We start from the raw sequence: 23798 nt of genomic DNA, 5'->3' as shown, positions 1-23798 counted from the left end.
AACTTCAGTGCCCTAGGCAACTCCAAGTCTACAACAAGATGCTGAGCTGGATCAGGAGAAGGAATTTCCACACACCAAGAGATTGGACAGTATTGAACTCACAGGTCCAGACTTCTGTCCACTCTTCCCAGTTCCCTACCCCCTTCACCCAAAACAAAACAGAATAAAACAGGTCGTCCTGGGAGAACAAAAGAATCTTTCACCAGTTCTGTATCCAGTATCATCAAATGCTGATGTTTAAAGTGTGGGATAGCAACAAAGGCACTCCTGAAATAGTACCACAACTATCTATTTCCTCCACTGGTGGTAGTTTTAAGTGTTTCCTGAGACACTGAGAAAAAAAAGATGTAGTAGGATAACAACTTACACCTATGTAACTCTAGATTATAAAACAATTCATATGCATAATCTCACATAACCCTCAAAACAATTATTTGATAATAAGAGTAAGACCATTTATATAGTGCTTTCAGGTTTGCAAATTGCTTCACATATATTAACTCATTGGTATATAACAACCCTGTGAGATATGTGCTAATATTGTCCCCTACTTTACAGATGAGGAAACAAAGTCTGAAAGAGGTTAAGTGACTAGCTCAGGGTCATACAGCAATTATGGGTCTGAGGCTGGATCAAGTAGCTGTCCTGACCCAAAATCCAGTATTCTAGCTACCTAGTGACCTCTTATTTCCAATTTAGAGTTAATGGAAGTAGGCTTAGAAAGGTTAGTGACTTTCTCAAAGTGAGGAAAAAGAAGAGTAGTCAAAAGTCAGGTCCACTGCTCTTTCTGCTACATGATGTCTCTCTGTTCTTGTTGCCAACATTGTAGGAAGTACCCAAGATAAATCCACTCTGTTCCCGATTCTCAGGACTTTGCCCCTGCTGCCCCCTCCTTTGACTAGTGAGGCCTTGCCCAGAACTCTCTATCTGAGGAAATGCCTTGGCCCAGCTCTGCTCCAGACTTTTTTTTTTTTTCTTTTTGGAGGGCAATTGAGGTTAAGTGACTTGACAAGGTCACATAGCTAGTAAGTGTTAAGTGTCTAAGGTCCTCCTGACTCCAGAGCCGGTGCTCTATTCACTACACCACCTAGTCGCCTCTGCTCCAGACTTTTAAAAATGCCATGCTTCCCCCATCCCCACTCCATGGGGTTGCCTTTTCTCTCCACCTACTTTTTTTTTTTTGCACTTTCTGGAGGGCAATTGAGGTTAAGTGACTTGCCCAAGGTCACATAGCTAGTAAGTGGTAAGTGTCTGAGGCTGTAATAAGAATGTAAATTTTAAAGATCTTCCCTGCCCCTAGGCTAATGTGCACCTGAAGCCTGGGGTGGGAGGCTTGTTTTTCAGTAGATACTTCTTGATTGGCCAGTGAGTCAATAAGGTTGTTACATTCGCTGAGCCAGGAGAAGGCTATATCAGCCCTGATGTGTAGCTTTGTTTTGGGACTCACTTTGAGAAGTGTTCTCTGATTTGATCTGAATTCTGGGAAGCCGTTGTTGAGAGTCCCCCGGCTTTGAAAAACCCAGAATGTGGAAACCCAGATGTTGACTGGGTATGGATGTAATGGTTGGACAGTTTGGAAATCTGTCTACTTGATGTTTCTGTCTTGATAATTATGCCTGTATACTTTGAGGTTCAGGGTGCTGACCTTTTCTCCTGAACAAGGTAAACGATATATGTCTGACTGATTAAAGTAAGCTTGTTTAACCCATTTTGAGTTGCTTTCCTTTAACAAAGCAGATCCAAGAACCTGTGGTAGCTGCAAACCCTGAGGACACTTGGGGTGCTTGCCGCTACAGAGGCCGGATTTGAACTCAGGTCCTCCTGACTCCAGGGCCAGTGTTCTATTCACTGTGCCACCTAGCTGCCCCCTTCCACCTACTTTAAAAAAATCATTTCCCTTTTGTATTGTCTTTCCCCATTAGAATGTAAGCTCTTTGAGGGCAGGGGCTGTCTTTTTGTGTTCTCAGTACTTAGCACAGTATCTGGCACATAATAAACCCTTAATAAATACTTGCTGGATCTATCCATCTGTTATTCTGCAACAAGATCCAACTATAGACAAACCACCTAACCTAGCAGTCCTGACTCTCAATCGAACTTCCTGTAGGGCGGTTCCAGACCTTTTCTTCTCTCCTCCAACCGTCCGTTCCCACTTCTTTCCACCTCCCTCTCAGCATGGAGACCTTCATGTTTGACTGCAAAAACAGATGCCACGGCCATGAGCTTCTCTCTTACACCACATTATAAAGCCTCTTGATATTGTCTCCCAGCCTCTCCTCTTCTCTTTTCTCTGATGAAGAGATGGCCTTTCTCAACATTTCTTCTAGTTGTGCCCTTGATTGTTTTCTCAAGTAGTTATGTCCAGTTTCCTTCTTTCCCTCAAATCATCCTCTACCTTTTTCTAATTTTCAATCTCTCCCTATCTACTAACTCTTCTCTCACTGCCTACAAACATGTACAAGTCTCCCTCAACCTTAAAAAACTCTTTAATCTTGCCATCTCTTCAAGCTATCTTCCTATCTTTTCTTCCTTTCAGAGCCAAACTCTTTTAAAAATAATTTTCCTCTTATTTCTCTATCCCTTGAGATTTGTCTTCTGACCTTGTAACCCCGATGAAATTACTCTCTTTAAGGTTACTAATAATCTCTTAATTGCCAAATCCAATGATGGCTTCTTCTCAGGTCTCCTACTTTTGGATCTCTGTGCAGCATGTGATCCTCCTCCCCACTCTGGATACTCTATTTTCCCTGGGTTTTTGTGACACTGCCATCCCCTGGTTCTCCTCCTCCTTGCCTGGCCACTCCTCAGTCTCAAATGCTGGATCATCATTTGTGCCCCCAATCCCTCAAACAGGGAGCATCCCCTAGCCTGTCCTGGGTCCTCTTCTTTTCTCTGTTTACACTGTCTCTTTTGGTATTCTAGGCTATTTCAGTACTTGCAGACCTTTAGGGATGTGGGAAGATGATCAAATTTTCCATTCTTCCAAAGGTTAAATCCCTTGTTCATGAAACTTTCCCATCAAACTCTTCCCTTGGCTCTTGACTATACTCTGTATACTTATTATACTTGAACTTGATTATACTATGTATCATAGTTTTCCAATTGTCTTTCTGACAAGACTACAAACTATTTGAAGGCAGGGATTTTTCTTATATATTATATTGCCTACAGTATATAGCTGGTACTCAATAAATCCAATAATTCATCTGCTTCCATAGAATCAATAAACTCTGTGGAGATGACTATATACACACAGCCCCTGCTCTTTCCTAAAATTCAGTCCTATATAATCAACTGCCTGTTAGGTATTTACATACAACTGGATGGATCTCAAATTTAACAAGTTTAAAATAGAATTGATTATCTTTTTCTCAATCCCTCTCCATTTTTTAAATGAGTATCCTGTGTATTTACTGTTTTACAGCAGAATGTCCAACATATTATGATAACTGCCAAATATTCAACTGTGCAAAATAGTATATATAGTGCTTAAGTACAAGGGGAGAGATAACTTAAAAATACTTAAATACAAATTTATGGTCCTACAAAAATAGCATTTAAACTAGATGGTCTAAGTTGACCTGCCTTCTTGGACTCACAACGTAACTTATTTTCCCCAACCAAATGAATCATCAGTTCCATTGTGTGAATAAATCACAATAAATTAGTCTTCCACAAACATGAACTGGCCTGGAAAACACTTTACTGAAGGTCAGTGGTCTAAAATGCTAAGTATAGTTAAGTATTCTGCATGATCTATATTCACGGTTTCTATTTTTAGTTAGGATGTACTTATATAACTTTCTTTAATTCATCATACAGGACATGCATGAAAGCTCCATTTATCCCTCTAAGAACATTAGGCCAGGAACCCTTGAAGAAAGCTTTGAAACCCTCATCTTTGGCAATTTTTCTTCAGCAATAGTCCCAGTGTACACAATATCAGCTCCTTTGTGCTCAGACTGCATCATCATTCCCTGTCTTATTACATCAGAGGGATAAGAGACCACACATGCTATAGCAGTGGCATCAAACCGAACACAATATGAGTGTTCCTAGGATCTGGGAGCACACCTTTTGCTGTATCATAGATTTCAAAGTAGGCTGCTCTTTAGATGATAATACCCTGCACCAAGACTCTGAAACCTTGATACAGGCCGTGAGTTCCATAATTAGATTTTGAAATTTTCACAAGGCAATCTCTCAAGCTTTTGAATTCTCTCTTGGTGCTGTATTTCCCAAGCATGTTCCATTGAGTAGACAAAGCAGAGAAGAGTGGCACCACCAGAGGCAAGATTACCAGCAAGATACCCACCAAACTGTATGTGCTTGTCCACTCCTCCCCAAAATGCTTGAATTTATCCTTAAAGGCAAAGTGAAGGGCCTGGTTGAGGAAATATCTGATGACATTTGTTCTATTACTCTGCCAGAAGGAAAACACCCCTCATATCTTTGGGATTAGGACTATACAATCCATTTTGCCTTTGTATAGTTATCAACAGCAATTTCACTTGCATGCTGCTCTTGTACTAGTAGTTTGACTCTCTTGTTGGGGAATACTTCAGTTTTGGAGAGAGCAGCACCAATGCCATCACAAGCCAGGAAGTCCTTGGAGATGGAAGTCCATCCAGGAGATGGTCTATTCCATCAAGGGTTACAGAGTTGAAGGGCTGGAGGTAGAGAGTCAGTGTAAGAGGGAATGTGTTGCTGCCTGCAAAGCCCCTTTTTACAGATTGTACTCTTTCTGGGGAGGACACCACTCTCCTAGTTTCTCAAGTTCACAACCCCGGAGTTGCCCCTGACCTTCCACTATCCCTCATGACCCACATATGGTGGAAGGGCCAACCAGATTTTTTGACCTTGTGTCCAGAGATCTTTTGAGCTGTACCATGCTACCTGGGTACCTACCTATGTTGTTGAATGAATGGGAGAGACTGGTTTAATAAATCATGGAGCTCAGAAGCACATGCCAGGTGATTCAGAGTTACCCTCCACTGAATTAATGGGGAAAACCTAGGTCATTATGTGTGCAGTGAAAGAGATAGGTACAAGCCTTTCTTAGTATCAGGAAACATGGAAGAAAGACCAATGGACATGGAATCCAGAAGGCTTGGATTCAGATATTGGTTCTGACACTATTTGCTGCATGACTTTAGTCAGGTCATGCCACCTCTCCAGCGTCGTCTTCTGTAAAATGGGAGCTATTACTACTTCACTATCTACTTTTACTTATTATGAGAAAAGCGCTTTGTAAACTTTAAACTGCTATATATACAATTTTAGTCATAGCTATTCTAATGGAAAGAGAAAGGAATCAGAAACTTAGAGCAGGACTTACTGTCCCCAGGATGGGTTTTGTTGGCTTTGAAGTGGCACGAGAAGGAAAACACAGAGCTGGAGAAAGAGAAGTGAGCCAGTGCCTCTGAACATACCCGAACAGAGGTGCGACAAGTTGTTCAGAGCTTGAGATTCCAACCTCAGCACTCTTCTGGAGGAAAGGGAGATTAAAATATTTCCCTCTGATCCAAGTAAACAAGAGAATGGGGGACATGGTGGTAGCAGATTTGCTCACACATCACAGGATTTTAGCACAATACTTCAGTGAGCAGAAATTGCTGATGAGTTGGGAAGAATATCTGGGTCAGACTTGTTCCCAACAGGGGAAGAAGGGTACAGCTTCCTGGCCCACTGGGTGACTCTTAGGCATAGAGAGTAGCCTAGCCAATTTATGGGACTAAGGTCACATTTTTGCTCTATGAGGTGGCTGGGCATGGTCTAGGAGCTGACATTATAGAACAGGCTATCCCTGAATGAATGACACGACTAAGTTCTCTCCTTCAGTCACTGACTGAACTGAACTTGAGATGGCTTTCTGTTAAGACTTCAGATACTTTATCTATACTTTCTGAGGGAATGAACAGGTCAAATTGCCATCTACATTCCCCTCTACTCCATCCATTTTTTCTTATTTCTAGGCCTCCTATTGGCCTCTCAAGTCAAATTCATCCTTCCTACCCTTCTCTGTAAAGCTCTTTGACTGGCTGAATTCTGTCTTACTTGCTTTCCTCATATCCTGAGGTCCAATAGCAACTCAATTCAATTTAATTTAGTCCAGTGTAAAATTCCATAATGCTCAAACTGTGCTAGTGTTGAAGATATAAAATATAATCCCTGTTCTGAAGTTTACAATAGATGGTGTGAGATATGCAGAGTGAGGTCAGAGTGGTCTAAGAGATTCAAAGAGGGTTTAATTACTTCAGATCTTGGCTTTGCTACTACTGCAACAAAGCAAGTCACTATATAGGCATCATTTACCTGTTCTACAAAATGAAGTTTCTTCCAGTTCCAAATTGATGATCTTATAGATTGGATGTGGCGATTCCCATCTGGGGGAATCAGAATAGATTATATGGATATAGATTTAGAAGATGCACTGGGCCTTAAAATAGAAGGATGTCTCTAAGAAGAGTTTGGGGATGGGAATAAAGTCTCACAGAGAAAACAGCATATGTAAAAGCTAGAAACAAGAGAGACTGGGATGAAATTAGAGAACAAATAATTCATATTCGCTGGAGAGGATCATGAAGTCTGAAAAGGTATGTAGTAGTTAGATTTCCAGAAAGCAATGAGATAGGAAAAAGCACAATAAATCATACTTAACAGCACCCTTGATAAGGAGCATAAACTATTTTACATGTTTGTGAGTTGTATTTACCACAATTACAGAATTTTAGAATTTTAAGGGACTTCAGTGGCCATCAAGCAGCCCATATCCAAGAGGAATCCCCACAATAACATAGCTGAAAAGTGTTCATCCAGATTCTGCTGAAGGACCTCCAATGAGGGGGTAACTATTGCCTCTTGAGGCAGCCCATTCCACTTTTAGGTCATTCTGATTGTTAGGAGGTTTTTCTGAGAAGTTTAAATTTGCCTCTTTGCAATATGCACCCCAGAACCCCTTGGTCTGGTTTCTGCCCTTTAGGGAGAGAAGTCTAATAACTTCTATCCACATGATAGCCCTATACATACCTGAAAACAACTATTGTGTCTTCCTGCTCCCTCCCCCTCCTTGAGTTTTTTCTTCTCTTGGCTAAATATTACCAGTTCTTTCAAATGATCCTCTGACTGGTATGAACTCAGTCCCCTTGAGCATCCTACATGTAGCTAGCTGCCCAACCTCTGGATGCTCTACAGTTTATCAATATCCTTCCTAAACGATGGCCCCCAGAATGGAACGAGGCCCTGGAGATGTGGTCTGACTACAGCAGAATCTCTGAGGGACCTGACTCAGCCTTCTTATTCCTGGAAGTTGTGCCTTTTTTTTTTTTTTTAAAGCAATCGGGGTTAAGTAACTTGCTCAAGGTTACATGGCCAGTTATTTCTGGGTGTGGTGCTAAGTATCTGAGCCCGGATTTGATCCCCAGGTCATCCCGACACTGGAGCTGGTGCTCTTACTCGCTGTGCTACATGGCCGCCCTGGTTGCGCCTTTCTTAATGAAGCCTCCTAAGACTGCATGAACTCTTCTGGCTGCCATGTTACACTACTGGGTACTACATTACAGACTGAGCCTGAAGTCACAACAGTCTTTAGACTGTCTTAGGTCTTTTTCAGATGGGCTGCTATCTTCCTCCATCTTGTAGTAGTGAAATTAATTTTTTGAATGCAAGTATAAGATTATATCTATCCCTACTGAATACATAAGAGGTCATATGGTACAGTGGATACTTGGACTTGGAATCAGGAAGACCCAGGTCCTAATCCTGCCTCAGATAATTACTATGTAACCCTGAGCAAGGTACTTAACCTCTCTGCACCTCAGTTTCTTCATCTATGAAATTAAGAGGTTGGACTAAATGACTTCTAAAGTCCCTTCCCACAACTAAATCTATGACTTCATGGATTTTATCTTTGTTTCAGCCCAAAGTTCTAAGAATGTGATGAGATCTTGGATCCTATCATCCAGTATGGTACCTATCCTGCCCAGCTTTGTGTCATCTGCAAATCTGAAGAGCGTGCCATTTCTCCAAGAGTAACCTGTGTTGTTTTCAAGCCTGGAGTGTTCAAGCACCTGGGGTGCACCTGCTTGGCCATGACTCCCCATATTGGTAGAGAGAATACTGATATGAGGCAGCTTGTATGGTGCCAGCTTCTCTTGAAGACTCAATATAAAAGCTGGGTTGTTAAGGACCAAGCCCGGATCCCTGGGACATTCTGCTCTTCATTTTTCACCCTGACAACAAACCATTAACAACTATTCCTTGAGTCTAGCCATTTGACCCATTCTAGATCTACATAACTGTACTGTCATATAGTCCACATCACTTCACTTTCTCCATAAGAACTGTATGATATATTTTCTTAAAAGCTAGGTAAATTATGTCTATAGCATTTTCATGACATTAATTTAGTAAACCTGTTAAAAAAGGAAATAAGTTTAATCTGGAATGACCTGTTCTTGATTAAGCCATGTAGCTATTTGCAATCATGGCTTCCTTTTCTAGATACAGCCCATCCATATCTCAAATTAAAATACACAAGTCTTTCAAGAAGCTTAAGTAAGAGACATTTAAGAAATGACAAAAATTAAGTATGAGAGAAATATAAATGTCAGAATATGATGAAAATAAAAAAAGATAAATAAGAAAAAAGTTACAAACCAAGCAATGTTGAAGAACTAGGATTTTATATGTATATATATTATATATGTATATATGAATAACAATTGCAAAAACGGGCAACGCGCATTTTTTTGGACTTAGGAACTATTTTCATAAATTACTAAGTTAATGTTGCAAAATAATTTAAGTTTTTGCCTTACTAGTGAACTATTAGTTCGTCTAAAGATTCATGTTTTGTAAGAAATACACATTCCTTTAAGCAAACTATGGTTTGTTTCTTTTAAAAAATAAATTTATTTAAACAAGCATTGATAATCTATCCTTCCCACACTTTCCCCCTTCCCCAAATGAACAACAAAAACTGAAAAATAAAGCTCTCATCATAAGCATGCATAGTCAGGAAAACAAATTTTCACATTGGTCATGCCCAAGAATGTGTTTCTTTTTACATTTTAAGTACATCACCTCTCTGAAAGGAGGTGAGTGGCTTGTTTCATCTTTAGCATACATTTTTTTTCAAATGTATAGTGAACATTCACAAAATCTAGCATGTTTTACATCACAATGAAATCTTTTTGAAAGGCAGAAATTTATAGATCATAATACAATAAAACTAAAAAGTTAATAATTATGTGATCAAAAAGTTAAAGTCTATAGTAAAAATGGTTTACTAAATAAAATGCCTGGGTTAAAAACTTACAGAGATAACAGATAAACACAAAGACAACATTAACAGAAGTACAATATCAAAATATATGAGCTGTAGCCAAAGTAGCACTAGGAAAGACAAATCCAAACCATGTCAGGGTCACCTTGATGTCATGATTGAGACATTCAAATGGGACTTTTGTGGAAGTTAAAAAATAATGTAAATTGCTAATTATAATTTTTATTTACAGTCTTTTAAAAGCAATTTTTGATTTATTTAGCATTTCAAATGTTCTTTTAGTTCATATTTTGTTAATTCTTACTTTAAGCTCAATAATCTTTTTTTCTTTCCTTTGGCATGTGATTTTTTTTCTTTTAAATGCCAATATAAAATCTGAGATTCTTTTTTTCTGTTAATAAAAGCATTCAGCACCGTCTTTCTGCTTTTAGGTGTGGAATCACTATCTTCGGGGAGCTTATCTATACTATGAATCTTCCAGAGTAGCTGTCATTTCCCAGAAGCACAATCAATGCCATTCCAGTGGGTTGGGAAAAATGCATGAATTGAACTTTGAAAAATTATCCTGACTGCTACACTCCCTGCTATCAGGATGAATGAACCACCCTACTTCCTACTGTGAAATTTTGTTATAGTGACTTTGTCTACTTATACACACAGTGTAGTCCTTTTATTTTTTGTATATTATGAACTTGGTGAATATCAGCAAACACAAGCATTTCCATATACAAAGAAGAATAGAAAAGGTTTTTTGTACATGAAACTGCAGATTTTTGTTCTTTTTTTTTTTGCTTGTTTTTTGGAAGGCAATTGGGGTAAATGACTTGCCCAAGGTCACATGGCTAGGGTTTTTTTTTTTTTTTTTTTTTGGTGTGTGTGTTTTAAGTGTCTGAGGCCAGACTTGAACTCAGGTCCTCCTGACTCCAGGGCCGGTGCTCTATTCACTGTGCCACCTAGCCACCCCAAGTTTGGTTCTCTTTTTTAAAAAAAATATACCCTTAATTCAATATATTGGTTCCAAAATTATTGTGCTGGTTTTTTCCCCTCTGAACCTCTTTCTGTTTTCTCCTGTGTCTTTTTTTTTTTCCTTTTTGAAGGGGGGAGGGTAGGGCAATTGAGGTTAAGTGACTTGCCCAAAGTCACATGGCTAGTTTTTATGTTAAGTATCTGAGGTCGCATTTGAACTCAGGTCCTCCTGACTCCAGGGCCAGTGCTCTATTCCTTTCTCTGGTGTTTTTTTAAAAATGCTTCATTATGTTCTTATCCTTCTAGGTGTTATTGTAGATGGAGTGCTGGTCCTGGAGTCAAGAAGAGTTTGAGTTCAAATCTTAACCTTAGATATTTACTAGCTGTGTGATTTTGGGTAAGTCATTTAACCACTCTCTGTCTCAGTTTTCTCATTTGTAAAATGAGGAAAATAATAGCACTTACCTCACAGGTTTGTTGTAAGGATCAAATGGGTTAACATATGTAAAGCTCTTTGCAAACCTATAAGTATTATATAAATTCTATCTCATCTATCTAATGACATCACTGTCAACTATGCCTCTCCATTTCTTTCCATCTGCCCTGAAAATTCTAAACAAAACCAAACCTCCCTCTTGTAATCAATAGACACAAATGACAACAAAAAAAAATCCACACATTGGCTTTTTATGAAAATGTCTCATTCTGTACTTCTAGTCCAGGAGTTCTTTTCTGTGTCATGGGCCCCTGGCAGTCTGGTGAAGTCTATGGGTCCCTTCTCAGAATCATGCTTTCAAATGTATAAAATAAAATACATGGAATTACAAAGGAAACAGTTATATTCAAATACAGTTACAAAATTATTTTGAAAATCCACCAGGTTAAAAGACCTGAGGGTTAAGAAATCCTTTGTGTTAGAGTTCATTATGTCTCTGTCAAGATGTGGGAAGCATGTTTTATCATTGGTCTTCTGGAAGTAAAGCTGTTAGATGAACTTTGGCTTTTGCCTCCAGTTTTTTTGGTGCTCATTTGGTACGAGTGTGGAAAGAGAGTTGATTCCAGTGTCAGAGGACCCTGGTTCAAATACCACCTCTCATGTTTATTACCAGGGAAACCAGGGGAAAGTCACCCCCATCTCCCTGGATTCTCAGCTTTCTTACCTGCAAAATGAGGGGTTGTACCAGATGGCCTCTGAATTTCTTCCTAGCTCCAAGCACACAATCCTATATGCCACATTTCCCCCAAATGATGACTATCTGGGGGAGCTAAAGCCAATTCAATTTGGGTTGCAATGCACCCTATTAGTGGCCAAAGTGGTACACCATCAGGGATGGTTACCACTGGACCCTTAGGAAGCCTTTGAACATAAAGAACCGGGTTTGGCTATCCTTCCCTGATCTCCATACCAAAAGACCTTCCTGGAAACAGTAGCAAACCTTTTCACTATCATTTAGAGAATAAGTCCTATGGCCTACCAGCTAGGGTTAGTCCCTTTTAGACTTCTTATCCTACTCCTGCCCCAACTGCACTCCTGCCTCTGGGTTCCCAGTTCTTACTGGTGAGCTTTCATCTGATTTTGCTTGGTTCCAGGCCTAGTCACCAGTTCCCAGACGTCTTTTAAGTCATGCATGCAGGTGCATACCTTCTGCTATGTCTCACCCCTTCCAATTCTTTCTCCCTTCTATGTATTGTCTTTCCCTTTTGGATGTAAGTGCCTTGAGGGCAGGGACTATCTAACTATAGTAAGCACTTAATAAATTATTTTTCATTTAATTTCATATATACCGTTTTTTCACCATTCTTTGTCATAAAAGTCTCATCTTAATAGTGAACTACACTATTGCAAATCTTTACCCACAATTTTAAAATAAGGCAGGAAGACTAAATTGTTCAAAATATCCTAGACCTAAAAAGGAAATAGGGCTGCCATTAGTACCTAGTGGAGAAGTAGGGTTATAAGCTCAAGGGAAGGACAACATGGATGACCCAGATATTATGCCACCAAGCATACCACTACTCTGGTAAAGCATTTTAAAGGGGAGGGATGATGTCCATGTCCACAGCCTATGATCATATCAACATATGGGGGCTGGCATACTTGCCATAAAAGATACAGAGCAGGAAGACATCAAATAATCTCTTTGCTGACAATCTTCTTGATCTTGTGCATGACTACTCTCTTGAAATCTCCATTCTGGTCTTCAGCTTCCTGCTTCTGCCTCAATTCACTGAATTTGGCCCTCTGGAAGTCTCTCACTTATCCTAACTGCTGGTTTATATACTTACTTGGTGTCTGCTTTTGAACATGACTCCTTTCCCACAGCTCTGAGCATGTCAGATCCTTTCCCACCTACCCATTCAAGGGATGTGGCAGCAGTTTTACAAATATTCCTATTTTATAAATGGTAATGCAATAATTGCATCAAGCACAGAAACACTATAAAACCTCCTCAGTGAAATCCACAGTAAGATGAAAAAGACGTGATTAGCTATCCACACTGCAAAAAAAAAAGTGGATGAGAACTACATATTTCCCAAATTATGACATATTGCTTGATGGGCAGTCTATCAAATTAATCTTTTAATGTGTATGTCTTGAACAAGTATGACAGATGGATAATAAACTGGATCCAAAACTGCACAGGCAAAGAAGACTGTTTTAGATTTATACTGTCTTTGGGAAATTGTGCAATGATTTCAATGATTCAAAACTGCTGCTATAAAAACCCCATATATTTTAACACCAATATCCTCCCAGTTATGCTGTATTATTGCACATCATGAAATATCAGGATTTCAGAAGAATTAAAAGTCACAAATAACCCAAAGGACAATGAAAAGATGCCTAGCGGGTATAGGGATGCCGATGATTACCTGTATATAAGTATATATATATATATATAACATATTATTGAGAGTATATATAACTGGCATATATTGATAATAAGGAAACAGAAATACAAAGATACTAAAGGAATAAGAGAAATGCCTTTAGCATGTTGGGAAGATCTTTTATGGAAAATTTGTGGGAAAACATAGGTAAGAATCTCACAAGATGAGGAAGCATGGAGGGCTGGCAATCGACTGATGGAAGGAGTATCAAAATACAAATGGAATCCTCGTTTCATCATTTAAAGAAAGGTTTTATATATAGGGTAGGGAGGTAGGTAACTTGAGGAACACTACAAGGACTACCTACCCTTCATCAATCCATCATGGTACTTGAAATTCCCATTGGTCGCTCTAATGGGGAACATGAGTGCATTGAACATCTTTGGAGAGGGCAGGGGAGAGGTGTTAGGCAGATGGCTAAAAAGGCAATGTACCGCATAAAGACAAACTGTTTCAACAACACTCTAGCCCTTCCCTGGGTAGGGGAGAAAAGTTTAAAAAGACTACCTTTCTGACATTTCTCAGGCAAGCATTCAGTTCAGTATCTGAAAGAAACTTTAGATAAAGAAATTTACTTGACTGAATCTCTATTTCTCTCCAGGCAAGTACAATGTTGCCTTACTATTAATGAGATGTGTACTGAGCAGCTAAACATATGCTAAGCTCTTGGTTTTGTGGGGGATTTAGATATAAAATGTGAATGCTGCCTTCAAGGAGATAATTGTATAAGTGAAGCAGAGATAAGACTAATAAAGAAACCAAAGGGGAGCAATATAAGACAACAGGATATAAGTGAGAGTTACGTTATATGGTACAGAGTAAACATGCTATAAAGGGTGGAGACTGGTGAAAATGAGAAAAGTCAGAGAAAGCTTCATGGAAGAACTGGAACTTGAAAAGTGATCTTAAAGGATGGAAGGCCTTGTAATACTTACAGGAGGAGAAGGAAGAGCATTGTGCATAAAGGGAACGATTTGAACAAAGACACAAAAGTAGAAAATAAACTTATTTATGGGGCAGTTAGGTGAAAGTAGGATAGGTCCAGGTTATGGAAGGTCTTGAAAACTAGGCAGAGATATTTAGATTTGATGCAGTGAGGAACAGGGAATCATTTTGTAGGCTTTTGTGTGGAAGAGTAAAATGAAAAAAGCAGTATTTAAGGAAGTTTAGTTCAGCAGTACCATGCAAGATTTATTGGGATGGGGAAAGCCTGGAGTCTGGGAAGTCAACTGTTGTTGGAATACAGGTATGAGGTGATGTGAGTTTGGACTTGGGTGGAACCAGAAGAAATGCAAAGCAAGAGACAAATAGATGTTAGAGGAATTTTTAGTTAAAAAAAAAAAAGACATGATCTGGTTAGATACAGAAGATGAAGGAGACAGGCCAGAGGGGACTGCAAGGCCATCAGCCTAGGTTACCAGAAGAATGGTAGTACTACTAACAGTAATAGGAAAATTTGAAGGTAAGCCATTTTAGGGTATGGGAAAGAAGGTGATGAGCTTCATTCCAGACATGGTGAGTTTGAAGTGATGGCAGGACACTCAAATAGAAATATCTACTATGAAACTGAAGAGATGAGTTGGATTAGAAAGTAGATAAGAAGTTAAAGATAAAAATTTGGAAGATATCAACATTGAGTCCCAACAATGAGATGGATGTGCTCTGTAACAGAGGGAGTGTGGAGAAAGGCAGAAACCAGTAATGAAGGCTTGGAACATGCTCACAGTTTTGAGGATGAAAGAAAAAGATAAAAGCTGTGAGGGAGGTAGGGTAAGAACTAGAATTGTGCAATGTCATGGAATCCAAAGTGAGGTAAAGTTTTAAGAACGAAGGAAATGACCAACAGTGTCAAATATGACAAAAAAGAATTAAGACAGAGAAAGCCACTGAATTGGACAAGAAAATCACCAATGACTGGAAGACATTTCAGTAGTGTGTAGAGATGGATACTAGATTTTAGGGAGTAAAGGAAGTCTACTTGCCCATAAACATGGTGACATGCCAGACCAGGAGTTTACAGTGAAGGTCATTTTCCTCTGCTGCAGTTTTGTTGTCTGACTAGTTTGTGTCTTTGCCTGCAGTATGAAGGACCAACATGCTGCTTTGAGTAAAGGTTGGAAATAAAATATAGATGTTAAATTCTCCCCCCAACTCCCTTTTCAATTCCTGCTTATGTTCTTCCTCTAAAATCTACATCTGATTTGCTAGGAGCAAAATGGTTGTCTGCTCTCTGTAAAAATCACTTTTCCCAGATTCATTATAAACACATAAATACATACACACACATGCATGCATACATAGCCCTGTGAAAACTCAAGTCCACAGTGAGAAGAAATTAAGATGACATAGAACTTTCTGTAAATAAAATCCCAGTTAACTAGAGTATTTAGAAAATGGAATATTAGTTTAATTTTCTGGTTAACTGAAGTTTAATCAGAAATATCTTTTTGAAAATCTGATTTCTCTGAAATATGCAAGTTTACATTTATGCATAACATAATGGCTCTTGAAGCAATTCTGAAAATGAATTATCACTCATTACCATAGATATAGGAGATTAAGAAGATGAGCTGAATCCAGATTAAAACTAGTATAGTTCTTTTAAAAAACCCATAAAATTTCAAATTTTTCCCCCCACAATTTTTTCTAAACCTGGAGCTTAGTAAAAGTAATGTTTATTTAAGAATTTTGGTTGTTTCCAGTTAATTAAAGTTTTACAATTGAGATAAAGGAACACATAAGAAACATGCATAAAAGGTAGCTACGATAATTGTAAAATAAAAGTGAAAGGTTATACTGTACCTGCAAATAACTCCAAATGTACCAGGAAATAGAAAGGAGTAAAAAATATCAATCATGGTGTTGAAGAACAAAATAGGGGACATCTTAACTGGAAACAGAGAAGGCTAAAAAAAAAATTAGGGCAGCTAGGTGGTACAGTGGATAGAGTGTCCAGCCTGGAGTCAGGAAAGCTAGAGTTCAAATCTGTCCTCAGACACTTACAACTGTGACCTTGGGCAAGTCACTTAACCATGTTTGCCTCAGTGTCATCATCTGTAAAATGAGCTGAAGAAGAAAATGTCAAACCACTCTAATATCCTTGCCAAGAAAACTGCAAATGGGGTCACAAAGAGCTGGACACAAATGGAAATGACTGAACAATAACAAAGAAATAGGGGAAATTTTGGAGGTTATTGAAGATGCTATTGAAAGATGTAGAACTGAGTGGCCTGAAAGGTAGAAAGCTCAACAAATCTAAGAAAAGTGGTACTCCAAGGACAGGTGGGATTCACCAGTGAATATGTACTGATTGGTTAAACAAGTCCTTGACAGAGGTTTTTTACGTGGAATACTGGCAAGACATTCATGTCAAAAAGAGTCACTGATTTACTTTAGAAAGAATGAAGGATGACAAGAGTTGAAGAACCTTACTACTGTTGAATTTAGATTGTAAAATATTTGTGGCAATTTTAGTGAAATATTATTAGCTGACAGATTAATGTATCAAACCTTAAACTAAGCAATAAAAGAAAGTTAAGATAATGTTTAAGATACATTAAGATAATGTTTCTCAAACTTTAAGTGACAATTTCCAGGGAGTCACTGCCTAAGTAAACTGATCATTGAGGACCTATAGACATAAGAAATTAGACCCTTTCTGTGGGGATCTCAAAGCCCCATAAGATCCAGCCCCAAATAGCCAAATTGTCCTCCCCCATCAGTAGTATATTCTTCATCAAATAGACAGAAATGAGCTGAAATAATGGACAGCTCCTGTGTTGAGAATGATGGAGGCGGAAATGAACTGTAATATGTAGAACCATTTTGTGTCTCTAGGTGAAACCTATTCCTCCCTCTCCCCCCCTGCAATCATGAGAATAAATTCATTTCTGGTGACTCTCACCTGATGAATCTGGCTTTCATATGAGGCACAGTAAATTTCTATGACTGGTCCTTGTGACAGGGACTCAGCTGGAAATAGGTTTCTTATTTACCAAATTTTTATCCTCTGAGGCTTGGTACTGAACAGTTAGGCACTTGCACATAAATTACTTACACATATTAAAAGTCTGCAAAGAGATGGGAGAGGGACCTAAATTTAGTATGATGTTAATTCCTGACCTGGTCATTTCAGCTAGCTAAAAGTAAAAAAGCTAATTCATAATCTAAAACTTATTATCATGTCAAAAGGCATATGCAGGGCAAGGATATCAGACAGAACCTTAAATTCTTCTGATTTCCCATGTGCTTTCTGGCTTAGGCAGGGGTCTCTGGTCATATTACTCCTTTGCAAAAAACAAAAACAAAAACAAAAAACCAACAAAACTTCAGTAGCTCCCTATTGACTATTGATTAAAATCCATATGCTTTTGATGGTATTTGAGGTACGAGCTTGATCTTATACTACTCTCCTCCCTCCACTATGCTCTAGTCAAAATGGAAAAGAGGGTACAAACATACCCTGTATTTTCCTATCTCTGCTTCTGCTTAAGCTGCTCCCTGTGCCTAGATTTTCCTCTTTTCTGCCTGTTAGATTTCTACCAACCACAATTCAAACACAAATTTCTTTTTTTTGTTTTTGGAGGGGCAATTGGGGTTAAGTGACTTGCCCAAGGTCACATGGCTAGTTTTTGTATTAAGTGCCTGAGGTCTGATTTGAACTCAGGTCCTCCAGGGCGGTGCTCTATTCACTGTGCCACCTAGCCACCCCCTATACACAAATTTCTTGATGAAGTCTTTTTTTTTTTTTTAAAGCAATTGAGGTTAAGTAACTTGCTCAAGGTTACACGGCCAGTTATTTCTGGGTGTGGTGCTAAGTATCTGAGCCCGGATTCGATCCCCAGGTCATCCCAACACTGGGGCTGGTGCTCTTACTCGCTGAGCCACCTGGCCGTCCCTGAAGTCTTTTTCTAATCCTCTGTTGGTAGTGATATTTTTCCCCAAAGACCTTTGGTTTTACACCAGTCTCATCATGCATCTTGTGCATCAAAGCCATACATGAATGTAACTTGTTTCATCCTATTACTTAGACTTTGAGTTTCATGAGGGCAGAGATAGTATTTTATCTAAACTTTGTATCTTCCCCATCACCCAGAATAGTGTTTTGCACATAGTAAGTGTTTAATAAACATTTGTTGAATGTGAATTAAATTTTAACTTAAGAGAATCAGGAAACTGCCTCTTTCTGGGTCACTAATGGTATTCTAGGGCTCATTGGCTTAGGGAAGTAATTGTGTTCTAATGGTGAAATAGGTGAAAGGGAACATGGAAGTCTTTGTAATCTTGATACTGTTCAGAGCAGCCTGAAGTGAATGCCGGGCAGAGTTCTACCTGACCCTCAAGAAGAAAGGAAAGGAGGGGCACTGGAGGAGATGAACTGTGATAAATAGCTCTTTCCCAGGTTTGTTCTTACAATGCCCTGAAATTCTACCTTGTCCGCTCTTCGAGTTGCAACCTGTATAACATCCCTAGAGGAACGTAGACTGAAGGCTACCCGAGTCCCTGGGCTTTGGGTATATACAAAACAGCAAATCCCAAGCATTGGATTGAGGCAATCTTCTCAAGGGAATGTTCTTAGAAAAGAAAAGAAGAGGTTGGGAAGAGTGGCCAAAATGAAATAGCAGATATTAAGAGGTAAAAGAAAGAACAGAATTTGGGGCATCTCAGGATAGGAACACAGAAAGGTATAATGCACAATAGAACTGCCAAGCAGAGAATAGCCTAACCTTGACCAGTTAGGTTCCAAATAATCTTGGTTCTTATTTGATTCTGCAAGGGTTTTATATTACCATGACTTCTACCTTATTAAAAAAAAATGGCAACATTAATTTCCCTTACTCCTGGTAACTAACATTGCCAGTTAAAATCACTCCTTGGAAACTGAGAATATTATTAAATTTATTGCTTTCCCTAAAAATAACGAGTTTTGATTCATTCACTCTGGATGTATTGTTATTTAGTCTCTATTAAAGTTTGTATCTTTTGTTGATTTAAAAAAATTTTGTCACGATCTATTAAAATGTTTAATAATTCTGCAAATTATTTCTTTTTGCCTTAGCACAATAAGTTTGTAAAGGTGCTGTTTGATGCTAGGAAACATCTGTTCTTTTAGTATTTCCACCTAGAAGTTGCTCTAAGGCTGTAAATCTAATTTTTCTAAAGTCCCCATAGTACTATATGTTTCTTACTTTTGTCAGAAGTATCTAGCCCTGAAAAAGAACCATTAAAGTTTCCTACAATTGTGGTACTATCATATGCTTTTGTAATTGAGTTAGCTTTTCCTTAAGAACTCGGACACTATGCCATTCGCTATGTGTACACTACACATACGAATTTATATGTATACATATGTGTAAATATGTAATATATACATACACATTGTTGCACCATGGTTGGTGCCTTTAATCATAATTGTAGCTTGCTTGTTTAACTCTGTCACTGTCAATTTTTAATTGCCTTATTTGCAATCATCATTGAAACTTCCGCTTTTCAGAACCCTTGGAGGCAGATTTTGTCCTTGCCTCTCATTTTCACCCTCTGTCTTCGTGTCTTAAATGTGCTTCTCCTATGTAGCAGATTGTTAGTTTCATTTTCATATCTAGTTTGCCATTCATTGCCATTTTATTGGGGAGATTAGTTCATTCATATTTAGGGTTATAACTATTAAGTTTGTATTTTCTGTTAATTCTATTGTATTGATTTTTTTCTTTTCTTTTATGTTAGCCCCAAATCTGATTTGTTTTGCTTATACTAATTTGATCACACTCTCCCTCTTATCACACCTTAGCCCAAATTCCTTGAGTTTATTTTTATATTCATTCTCATTGTTGATTCAAGTCAAATACAAATTATCAGCAAATCTATTTTTGGAAGATTGTAATATACTCTAGCTGATATAAACATAACTAATGTCTATTACCACCATTAGGTCACTCCTCTGTGTCAGGCTTATGATGTTTCTGAAACAGACCATCTCCCAAGTGTCCCCCTCCCCCAATATTTGGCAAGAGCTTCAAATGTATTTTTTTTTAATCTCCATGTGTTCAATGGTCTTTCTTCCTTTTCTATGTGGGATTTTTCCATCCTCCACTCTTTTGACATGTCAAAAATTCATCTCTGACTTTTCAGATCCTTTTTCTTCCTGGGTTTCATACTAAAGCCTAGCTTCCCCCCCCTTTTTTTTTTTTAAAGCAATCAGGGTTAAGTAACTTGCTCAAGGTTACATGGCCAGTCATCTCTGGGTGTGGTGCTGAGTATCTGAGCCCAGATTTGATCCAGGTCATCCCGACACTGGAGCCGGTGCTCTCACTCGCTGAGCCACCTGGCCGCCCCTAAGCAATTGGGGTTAAGTAACTTGCTCAAGGTTACACGGCCAGGTGTTTCTGGGTGGGTGCTAAGGGTCTGAGCCGGGGATTTGATCTCCAGGTCATTCCAACACTGGAGCTGGTGCTCTTACTCGCTGTGCTAACTGGCCGCCCTGTAGCTTCCCTTTTTAAAAGGAACATTAACAGTGTCCCCTGATAATTTGGTATATGAAAAGGTAGTCCTTGAATCTCTTCACCTAAATTGTCTTTTTTTTTTTTTGGGAGGGCAACTGGGGTTAAGTGCCTTGCCCAAGGTCACATGGCTAGTTTTTGTGTTAAGTGTCTGAGGCCAGATTGGAACTCAGGTCCTCCTGACTCCAAGGCTGGTGCTCTATTCATTGTGCCATCTAGGTGCCCCTCTATTTGTCTTTTTGGTATCTTCTCCAAGATCTGATTTCTATCTTAATTTCCATTTTTATCTCTTTTAATTATTTCATTTTTCTTCTGAACCATTTTGGATCTTCTTCCCACAGAATTTCATTATTTCTGGGGGACCATAAATTTATTGCCTTGCCTTCTCTTTCATAGTGAATTTCTTAGTATTTTCCCTTTACTCTATATTTAGTTAGCTAAGATCTAACATTTATGTAGCATTTTAAGGCTTGCAAAGTACTTTATGAAAATTATCTCATTTGATCCTCATAACAACTCTGTTATGTAGTAGTTATATATTACCCCCATTTTATAGATGAGGAAACTTATTCTGAGAAGTTAAGTGACTTGCCCAGGGCCATACAGAAAGTAAGTATATGAGACAGGATTCAAAACCAGATCTTCCTACCTTCAAGTCCAGAATGCTATCCATTATACTGTATACTTTCTCTTTCAGTGTATTATGTCCCTTTCCAAATTGTTTGCTCATTTCTCTTCCTTCCTCTCCCAAACTATGGCACAGAAATTTTTATTAATATACTATTAGATAAATAATCACCACCTATATCTTTATTAACTCTGAATAAGTTTGTTGATTTAGTCTTCTTTATTGAGAGAATCTCCACTTTCTATAAAATATGGGGAAGATAATTAGAAGGGTTATTGGAAATTGCTGGAAACTTTGAAGTCTTAGCAACAATATGGATCTTATGCAAATACTTCCATGTGTACCAAGAGATTTTACAATAAGGGTATTATCAAAAAGGTAATTTACCGTTTCTTGATCTTGCCATAAATATGTGTGGCAAGTGGATTGATTAAAATGACTTAAGGAAACAAAGATTCAACTGAACCACAATTCCCTCATATGTTAATAGATCAAGCCATGTACAGATTTCAGGTTTATGTAGTCCCATTCAATGTATAATTCCACAATCCTCAAACATGTTAATTGAAGCCTTGTTGAGTTTTATTAGCATGTCACTGAAAATACAGTAAAGACTCAAAAGCTGAACTATCTCATGTAATTTTGGAGCTGACACCATTGCTATGCTTGATTCTCATCACAAAAGCTAATTTGGATTAAAAAAATAGATAGCAGTAGCTTTCTTTTCAAGTCATACTAGCCAGCAGAATTTTACTTTTATATATCAGGCTATATTTTATGACAAGCTTTACATCTTTTATAGTTTGGGGAGGTTTTTTTTTTAAAACAACAGTTTAGCAAAGGCTTTCCATCATTTCAGAAGGGATTCTGGAATGGATAGCACCTTCTTTTTTTCCCTGCTCACCATGATTCCAGCTAGAAAAAAAGTAAGTACATATCTCATGTTTTCTTTATCAGTTTTACTGCTTCTTTATCTGTGTTTGGTCTTCCTATAATGAGTTCTTTCCTATCTCCCCTTTTCTATCTGATCTAATCTTTGCTACTTTGAAGTTAAAGAGGAGGACTAGGCTTAGATATAACATTTTATTCAGCTATCTTGCCAGAAGTCCCCTTCCTTTCTAGTAGTTGCTCTCGTTCCTACTACCCACCACCACCCTGCCTGCTTTCGTTTATTTGGCATCTTTTAGGTGTGCTATTTTGCTGACTGGCTGACTTTTTTGCCTTCTTGTATCAAGACCCCTCCCTTTTATTTCAGAGTGTTAGACTGGGCCTTACACTGGTTGGTCCCTTCCCAAAACGAGCACTGGCCAAATTCAATGCTTCCCCTAGTTAAGAAGTTGAGGTATCTGGCTGGGTCACTGCCAAGGAGAAAAATTATAGCAGGCATGCCTGAAGCCTGGAGCTTTGTGTATGGGCCAAGGGAGCAGGGATGGGGTACAGGGATAAACTGAGAGCTGGAGGTTAGTCATGTAAACTGTGTTTTCCCTGCAGGAATCACCTTTTTGGGAAATGTTTCTTTTCTTCTTATAGATTTTATTGATTTGATGTTTCTTTTGAGGGGTGAGGGTGGGAACTAAACTTTGAAACAATCTTGCAAAGTCTAGATTTTTAGATTTTTTATATAGATTTATTTAGATATATTTAGATTTTTATATAAAAAATCTATAGATTTAAAAAAAATCTATATTTTAAAAATAAAGATTTTTAAATGCTCCCTCCAGGCCCTCTACCAAAAACATCTGGTGGAGAAGAATGCAAAAACACTCATTTAACTCTTATACATACTATTGAGAAGCAGCATAGCAGAGTAGGCAAATGGTTGAACTTGGAATGAGTTTGATTCTTACCTCAACTTACTAGATGTGACTCTGGACAAGCAACTTAGTCCCTCTGAGTCTGTCTCCTCATCTGTAAAATGGGGATAATAATAGCACTTACACCTCACTGGGTTGTGGATCAATGAGATAACAAAGTGCTTTGCAAACCTTAAAGTGCTACAAAGAAGATAAGAGGAGGAAGACAGCAGGACAACAATGTCAAAGTGAAAACTGCTTCACCAATTTCTGTAGGTTGGTTGGAAAGTCTTCCTTTAATCTGAAAAAAACCTGGGATTACTTTGATTAGAGATGATGAGAAAGACACTAAAATTCCCATCTTCATATTTTAGAACAGTAACACTGAATGAAGTGACAAACAAAAGCCCACAAAATACTTGTTGTCACTCTTCATTTCTTGCTAATGCTATTCTTAGTTGATTGGTTGTTGTCCTTCATTCTCGAAGAGGGCCAAAATGACCCAAGTTACAGTTTGTCTATTGATCAGACCAATACGAGCTTGGAATGCTCTATCACAAGTTGGGCACAAATAGTCCGTGTGAACATTTGGGGTGGATTCTCTAAATTTATGCATCTTCTGTTTACTTTGAGCTGGGTCAATTCTGCTTTGCTCGCAGAGCACAGGCTCTTCTCTGATGAGGGCATGCCATGCTGGGCAGTCCTATGCCAGTGTCTCCCAGGTCACACAATCAATT

The 23798-nt window shown here is 38.5% G+C and overlaps 2 protein-coding genes across 5 annotated transcripts in view; both read right to left on the bottom strand.

Moving 5' to 3' along the window:
• The window catches only part of TMEM214 (transmembrane protein 214), a 131929-nt gene that overhangs the window by 29056 nt on the left and 79075 nt on the right, over nt 1-23798 (bottom strand). The window lies entirely within an intron of this gene.
• MAPRE3 (microtubule associated protein RP/EB family member 3) overlaps nt 1-23798 on the bottom strand; it is an 85451-nt gene that overhangs the window by 9460 nt on the left and 52193 nt on the right. The window contains exon 2 of one of the 4 annotated variants that reach the window (XM_069072034.1): nt 15127-15219. The exons of the other annotated variants lie outside the window; for them this stretch is intronic. The gene's annotated coding sequence lies outside the window, so the exon portion shown is untranslated. The remainder of the gene's footprint in view (nt 1-15126; nt 15220-23798) is intronic. 4 annotated transcript variants of the gene reach the window in all.

Source organism: Petaurus breviceps, unplaced genomic scaffold (genome assembly GCF_028583685.1).
Source record: "Petaurus breviceps papuanus isolate PSGF00001 unplaced genomic scaffold, PetGlider_PUasm1.0 90845, whole genome shotgun sequence".
Taxonomy (NCBI): Eukaryota; Metazoa; Chordata; class Mammalia; order Diprotodontia; family Petauridae; genus Petaurus; species Petaurus breviceps.
The sequence above is the reverse complement of the archived record's forward strand: the minus strand, read 5'-3'. Positions and strand labels throughout refer to the sequence as shown.